Here is a 7,552-nt window from a genome sequence, read left to right on the forward strand (position 1 = left end):
TCAGAACTAGCAGCCTGCAGAGCGGAAAATAAAACCTTTTTCGTGATAGATGACGCTTTTTCACTCCAAGTGTTCACGACCAGCACACGGTTTTTCTTTTCGACCTCAAAGACTCGTGACACGGTACAAGTTCCGCCGTCCGTCTTCGCAGCCCGAAGCGACTCCTTTCATCAGACTTGCAGTATGAATTTAATTATAGTCCTGTTGCCTCTTCTGTTCGTTTCCTAGTATCATCCACGTAGATTTCCAAGAGTAGCTTTTCCATTCCAAAGGTCGCCTGTCATCGAATCGACTAGTCGGACGTTTTTACAACTTTATTTTTCTCCACTATTTTTAGCGAAGAGTCGAATTTTTCAATCAATGTTTATAGACACTGGGCGTGGTAAACTACATTCATAGACGTAGTGCCCAATCTTTTGACAGCGATTGCGTTTCGCAATCGTTTCTAGCTTGGAGAGAAAGGATTCTCGCTCTCCACATTCGAGAAGTTCATAGGTTTTAGAACTCCGAATTCTTGTTGTCTCGGTGAAAGATTAGACCCAGAACGTACGATAGCGGTCTCAGACTGAAGTCCTCCTGTTCCGCTATTGACATGGCTTGGTCTCGCAACACAAGTGTAAGGTTAAACAGGCGGTTCTTGACAGGACCGTCTGCAAGACCCTTGCTGATGAGTCGAGCGAGATGTACGCTTCTGTAGCTACAAAGTCGTCCTGGACAATTCATGTACAACACGGTCGATAAAATGCCGACAGCCCAGGCTTGGGAATTGAGCTATTGTACCGAACTTGACCAAAGTGCCTAACATGTGAACCACGTAAACAAGGGAATATCCCCAGTCCATGATAAATACTGACGCATGTTACCAATTGATTCAACTAGTGGAGTCATCTGCAGTGATAATGAGGGTCCAACGACGCCGTTAAATCGAAGCGAAAACCGATAAGTGATTAACTGCGTTAATCAGGCGGCAAATCCGGTAGAGTATTTGCTAAAACTTTGCTGCCCAGATGTTTAATAAATCTTTGATCTTTTTCGAGCGCCAATTCGATTGCACGGTCTACATTTTTTATTTGCTTGGTCAATAATAATTACCGTTTTTTTAAGGACGAAGGCGGTGGTGAATATCGCAATGTCAATATGTCAATTACCAATTATCCATGAGCGCATACATAGGACTGTGGTAAATACGGCGCGATTCATGTTAATCGCGAGTGATTTGCCGTTGCATTTCTGGGGTGATGCAGTGCAGTACACCGCAAATGTTTTTAATCGCAGCCCTAGCATCTTGAATTTAAATCAAATATCGCCGCTTGAGGAACTGACAGGGAAAGAACAAGAATTCCTGAGAGACATGTTTGGAAGTCCGTGTAATGTGTACCATGATTTGAGACGAAAGGCATAAGAGCCGCGGGCTCAGGCTGATATTCTGGGAAAGCACGATAAGTCTAAAAGCATCGATGTATCCTTCCCACGAGAAGTTGGTCGTGAGAATGCAGCACGTCAAACATGTTAAAACGATGGGAATTGACGAGAATCGGCATTTTCAGGAGCATTTTCATCATAAAGATTTAACTTGATAAGTCATTAAAGAAAAAGAGGATGTCGTGCAACGGAAGGAGCTACACGCTGTATCCGGGTGTATCGTTACATGAAATCAACATTTAAAGACTGTAAATTAATATATTATCTAAAAGGACTATAATATTTGGAGGGTATTACTTTATATAGTAATGTTCAGAAATCTTATCCATAAATAAGAATTCTGAACATTACTATATAAAGTAATACCCGGGTATAGACCATTATATCTATTTATTCCGCAGACTAATCAGCCGTAGATGTAAACAAAAGAGAGAGACAAAAAAGATAAGATAAGAATTCAATTGCATGTTTAGTATTAGTTTATAATTAAGTTAGAGTTAACAAGTAGAAAGAAGAGATACTTTATTATATTAATACAGTTCCTTTTTTTCCTCTTTAAGCTAGTCACCTTTAGGAGAAGGCTTCCTCTGCACGTACTAGTGTACTTGAAGAACGTAAGGCACCACTCGCAACTGAAGCAGTGCGAAGTGGACTTGTACTGAAGCAGTACATGTCGTAGTGCCCCGTTACACACGCGATCAGGCAAAAAAGTTCAATGCACGGGATCCGGGAGACTGTTTTTTTGCTCCTAAAACACTGGTATTAATGATGCTGAGCGCGGAGGAGACAAACAACGTGGACGGCGAATGAGTACTCGAAATGTGGGCGCGAAACACCGTCCCCGTTGCGATGGTTGGTGTGGCGAAAGGATCAGCTACAAATCGGTGTGCAACAAAGCCTATTGAGGTGAAGAAGTGGCGTGATGCGATGAGCTCGGAGATTCCCTGAAAGTATACTGTATATGGGAGCTGATAATTCGTCCGCCTGGTCAAAACCTTTTGCATTCCAAGTAGATTTTAAAGCCTAAAAGCACGCGAATGGAACTCTTGAGAGCTTGAAGGTGAGACTTGTGACGTGCGGTATAGGCAGGCATACGAACTAGGATTACACATTAGTGCTGTGATGGAAAAGACGACTGCAAAAATTGTTCTAGCTTTTGCACGAGTATCGAGAGTGTCAGCTCGATTACCGGAATAGGTGTCTGCCAAGTGGACCAATTTTGTAAAAAATATGTGTGTTCTTGAAATTTAAGACCTCGGCGAAGTGTTCAAGTCTCTTGGCATTATAGTAACAAACGACATAAAGGACGGTTATTATCTGGAACACACGCAGAGGATTTACGAAATTATCATTAACTTATCTGAAACGGGCTTATTCGACCGTACACCTATTGGCGAGGATCAAAACGGCGAGGATGAGGACAATCGGTTACCAATTGGTGCTGAAAGGACATTTGCCGACCCCGCATTCAAGCTCGTTCTAGTTAACGATTGGAAGAAGGCTCGACGCGAGAAATCGGACATTAAGTTCGCTGTGCATCAAGCCAGCCGACATGCTCACGCGCCCGAGAATTTGACTGACGGCGAACGAAGCGTATTGTTCGCTATCTGAGGTGTACAATTAAGCTAAAGTTACAATTTGAAGGAACGGCCACAGAGGGCGAACCGCCAACATTTGTGTTGGAAAGCTACAGTGACGCAGATCATGCAGTCATTCGTATGGACCCAAATCGGTCAATGGAGGTACCATATTTTTACATGAAATGATGTGCGAAAAACAAAATTAGCGTGGCTCTGTTCATGATGGAAGCCGAGTTCGTGGCGGCTTCCCAGGGGGCTAGTGAGCTTTCAGAATTAAAGGAGTTGTTATTGGTATTGATCATGCCGATGGTGGTACACGCGATAATTAAGCTGCGATAAAACAGATTGAAGGAGAGGACAGCGCAGGAAAGCTTAGCATATCGCGGTGAGACCTATTTATGTCAAGGACTATAGCAAAAAGGAAGTGATCAAGGTGGGCTACTGTGATCCGCGATTTACGAGAGCTGACATTCTTATCAAGCCGTACCACGGCTGAATTAGTTGCGCAAGCTACCTCGAGAAGGAAAATTGAGAAGTTACAACTAGTGGTGTCAAATGGCATGACTAATGGCATCGAATGGGCGTAAATTGTCGTGTCGATGGCAGGCGACCTCTGAAATGGATGAAGCACCTCTTAGTAATTATAACGGGGCAGTGCCAACTTGTACTGCTTCAGTACAAGTCCACTTCATACTCCTTCAGTGCGAGTGGTGCCTCACGTCACTTCACGTACAGTAGTACGTGCAAATGAAGACTTTCTCTAAAACACTAGTTTTAAAGAGGTTAACGTAAATTGTATAGAATATAATTAAGTTCTTCTCTCTCTACCTTATTAATACTAACCAGATTATAAACTAATAGAAATATGTAATAAAGTCATACCTGTCTCTCTCTTTGCGCGCGTCCAGTGCTGACTGGACCCCGGAGCAAGTAGATATAATGATTTATATCTACCAATGGATACGCTTTACGAATACTACAACGTAAAGTAATTTTCTTCAAATATTCTCTACCTTTTAGATAATATATTAAGGGAGCCGGTATAGCCACACACCCCTTTTGGTATAGCCACACCATAGCCACACCCCTTTTGGTATAGCCACACCCCTTCCCCGTCTGTATTTAATAGAAACGTCATTTAAAATATTTTCATTGTATGGGTCATTTCACTGCATCTGAAACTCAACAGTTATTCTTTAAGAATTGTCTTTAGATCGCCCTTTTGGCCTTTGACCCTAAATTGAATTGGAATCGCTATAGCCACACACCCTAACTATCTACATGAGAGTTGCCCCCTTGCTATTAATTGGCAATTCATAAAATGAGCGAAGAGAAAGAGCAGCAAACCGAGCAGTGAGAGAGAAGTTGAGCTGGCAATAAGCGATAAGGGCATGCATGTTAGTTAGTCTTTGGAGGTTAAGCTAAGAATGAATTTGTATTACTTTACTTCTACCAAATTTTGCGGAAGTGCATGCTTACCCTTCAAATAGGTAAATCTTAGTGCTAATTTTACACACACCATGAGCCCCAATTTCTTTATTTTTTAGTTGTAAAAGCATCTTTATATATAACATGAAGGTACGCATATTCTGCGATAATTTTTGCAGACTTGTCGAGCTACTGAAGCTGGAAAGGCCTGCATGTAACGGGACGCTACGACTTGTACTCCTTCAGTGCAAGTCCACTTCGCACTGCTTCAGTTGCGAGTGGTGCCTTACGTCACGTCATGTACACTAGTACGTGCTGAGCAAGACTACTCTTTAGGACAACTATCTTAAAGAGGCTTAAATGAAAACTGTATTAATATCATTAAGTTTCTATTCTTTCTATCTGTTAATGCTAACTTAATTATAAACTAATACGAAACATGCAATTGAATTTTTATCTGTCTCTCTCTTTGTTTACTGCTACAGCTGATTAGTCTGTGGGATATAAAGAAATAATGGCCTATACCTATTTATGGATAAGATTTCTGAACATTACTATTTAAAGTAATATTCTCCAAATATTTTCTACCTTTAAGATAATATATCAATTTACAACCTTTAACTGTTAATTTCATGTAATGATACACCCCGTTACATCATTCCTCCCTTAAACGACAATCACTCTGACTGTCATTAAATGGAGTGGTTCACTATGTGACCACTTACTTTAAAAATTATGTTGATTGGTCAGAACCATCATTTAAATTCCATCGCATGAAGAACAAATTCATGCGGGGTGCTGGTAGTGCGGCGCCTTCGGCTGCGGTTCGTGCAGCCGCGGGTGACGCAATGCTATCTCTTGCGACAGACGGAACGTCTACCGTAGTATCTTCTTCTTGCGCAAGACTATAAGTATCCCTTATTTATCGCGACAAAGCTACATGGCCTTGATCCCAGCGAGAAGAACTTTCGCGCTGAGGAAGATTTTTATCTCGATGCTTTTCTTAAACTGCGATGGTTTAGATGCAACAATAAGCGAGATAAAGTCTCGCTTATGCAAGCCTGGAGCGCGTTCTTTCGCAATGTCAAAGACATTGGACGCAAAGCCTGGCTTCAAAAACTTAACGCGAATCGCGTTAAGTTTGAGAAACGAACTCCAACCGGTGCAAAGTATATTTTGCATCGATTGTCACGTGAGGCTGGGCTTCCATGCCTCGCGTGGGGTGACCCCTGTCCGTGCTGTGTTGACAACACGAAGAGAGTAAAAGGGGATGCCTATTCCCTTTTCTTCGCCCCTGGGGGAGGGCTTGCACTTCTATAGAGATGCGGATGCAATTGACGTTTTGCAATCGATTTACAGGCGCCAGGGGCGCGTGTTTTCCGATGGAACTTCTAAACCATCGAATGGGTCTCGTCATACTGACGGACGAGGCCCTCAACGTCAGCAACCAGCTGGGAACGAGGCTCCCAGCTGTCATGTGAAGGTTAACAGCGCCAGCGAACAAGATACTCGTTCGCTGCCCCTTCATATCACGGTTTTTCTGGATACGTTCCACAAGGAAACGTTGACTACCGTGGGAAACCACCAATGGCTGTGGTGGGGGAGGCAAAATCAGATCCGAACCGTGTGTCGGATCTAGAGTCGAACATCGACAAAATCGATCGCGTCCTCCATGATTTGGAGGAGGGACTTGTCCACGAGCGCAGCAAGCGTCGCTCGTTGGAGAAGACGGTTCAGCCTCACCATATCGAGCGGTTGGAAGACCGTTTGAAGAGTGCGTACTCCATGTTGGGGTACGAATCGAAATATCACGCTCTTCGTGATGAGCTGTCGTCAGCTCATCGCAGTTTCGTAGAAACTCTGAACCGGCATGAGAATCTCCAGATCTCCAGATTCAACATGAGAATCTGGCTCTTCACCGCAAGAATCTTTTAGGAATTCTTGAAAAGGGTGGTCAGATCCGTCCTCGGAAAAGACCGCGTACTGATGGTACGGGCGGAGCCGACCAACGTAAAACGTAGGATGCGAATGCATCCTACGTGGCAATTCTATTGTGTACGCGTTGCCTCTGCGATGCAGTACACGGAAAGGCCTAATGAACTTGGGTAGTAGTTTACTGCTATCCTAATTAGTGACTAATCGCTTAGGTGAGTTTACCGTAGAGAGTAGTACTTGGTCTTTAATTTTAAATGAAAGAACGTTTGCGCTTCCACATTGTCTGCGTTCCACTTCTGATGGTCCACTGTGTTAGCAATGGAATCCTGAACGAAACGGATTATTAATTTTCGAGTTAGCAGAAATTCTTCTACTGACTCATTTATTTTGCCTTTTTTATGCTTTGTGCGCACTGCCATGAGATCATTTTCATCTTCGATGTCGATTCCTTCGACATCGACATCACTCGCGTCGTTGTTAACTTCGACGCGTGATGAGCATGAGCCAGAAATGGTTTTGTTCGTGCGAGTCCACCTTCCCTCTTATACTAGAGGATCCTTCTAATTTGGTGGGTATGCGAGGATGGCGTAAGCCATTCACGAAGAACGGTGTATGCGTTGCAGACGCATGTACCGGATTTTTGATGGTGAATTCGACCATCGGTAAAAACTCGCTCCAATACGGATACGATTAAACGTAACCTCGAAGTATCTCTTCGAGGACGCGTTTACGCGTTCTGTTTAACCATTCGTTTCAGGGTGATCGGATGTTGACGTAGTCAGCCGTGTCCCGAGAGATCGGAACACGAATTGCCAGAACTCCGCCGTGAACCGTGGATCTCTCTCTATCTGAGACCAATTCACGGGTTAAACCGTGGAGTTTAAATACCGTGTCGATAAAGACACGGGCACAACCCGGAGCCGTGATCTACTCTGGTACTGCAATAAGATGCACCATCTTGCTGAATCTGTCCACAAAAAAAGGATTCCATTCTTTTTGTGATCGTCTTTGGGAAATCCGAAGTCGAAGTCCATCAATACGGACTGCCAACACTCTGCCGGAAGTGGTAGAGGCTGAAGAGGTGCACGGGATGAAGGGCTAGGCTTCACCCGTTGACAAACCTCGCAAGCACGAATGTACTTGCGCACAAACTGATACTGGCGGGGCCAGTAAAAGTATCGACTTAC

Source organism: Bremia lactucae (assembly GCF_004359215.1).
Source record: "Bremia lactucae strain SF5 chromosome Unknown BlacSF5_NotPlaced_183_SHOA01000117.1_1171385bp, whole genome shotgun sequence".
In the NCBI taxonomy this organism is placed as follows: domain Eukaryota; phylum Oomycota; class Peronosporomycetes; order Peronosporales; family Peronosporaceae; genus Bremia; species Bremia lactucae.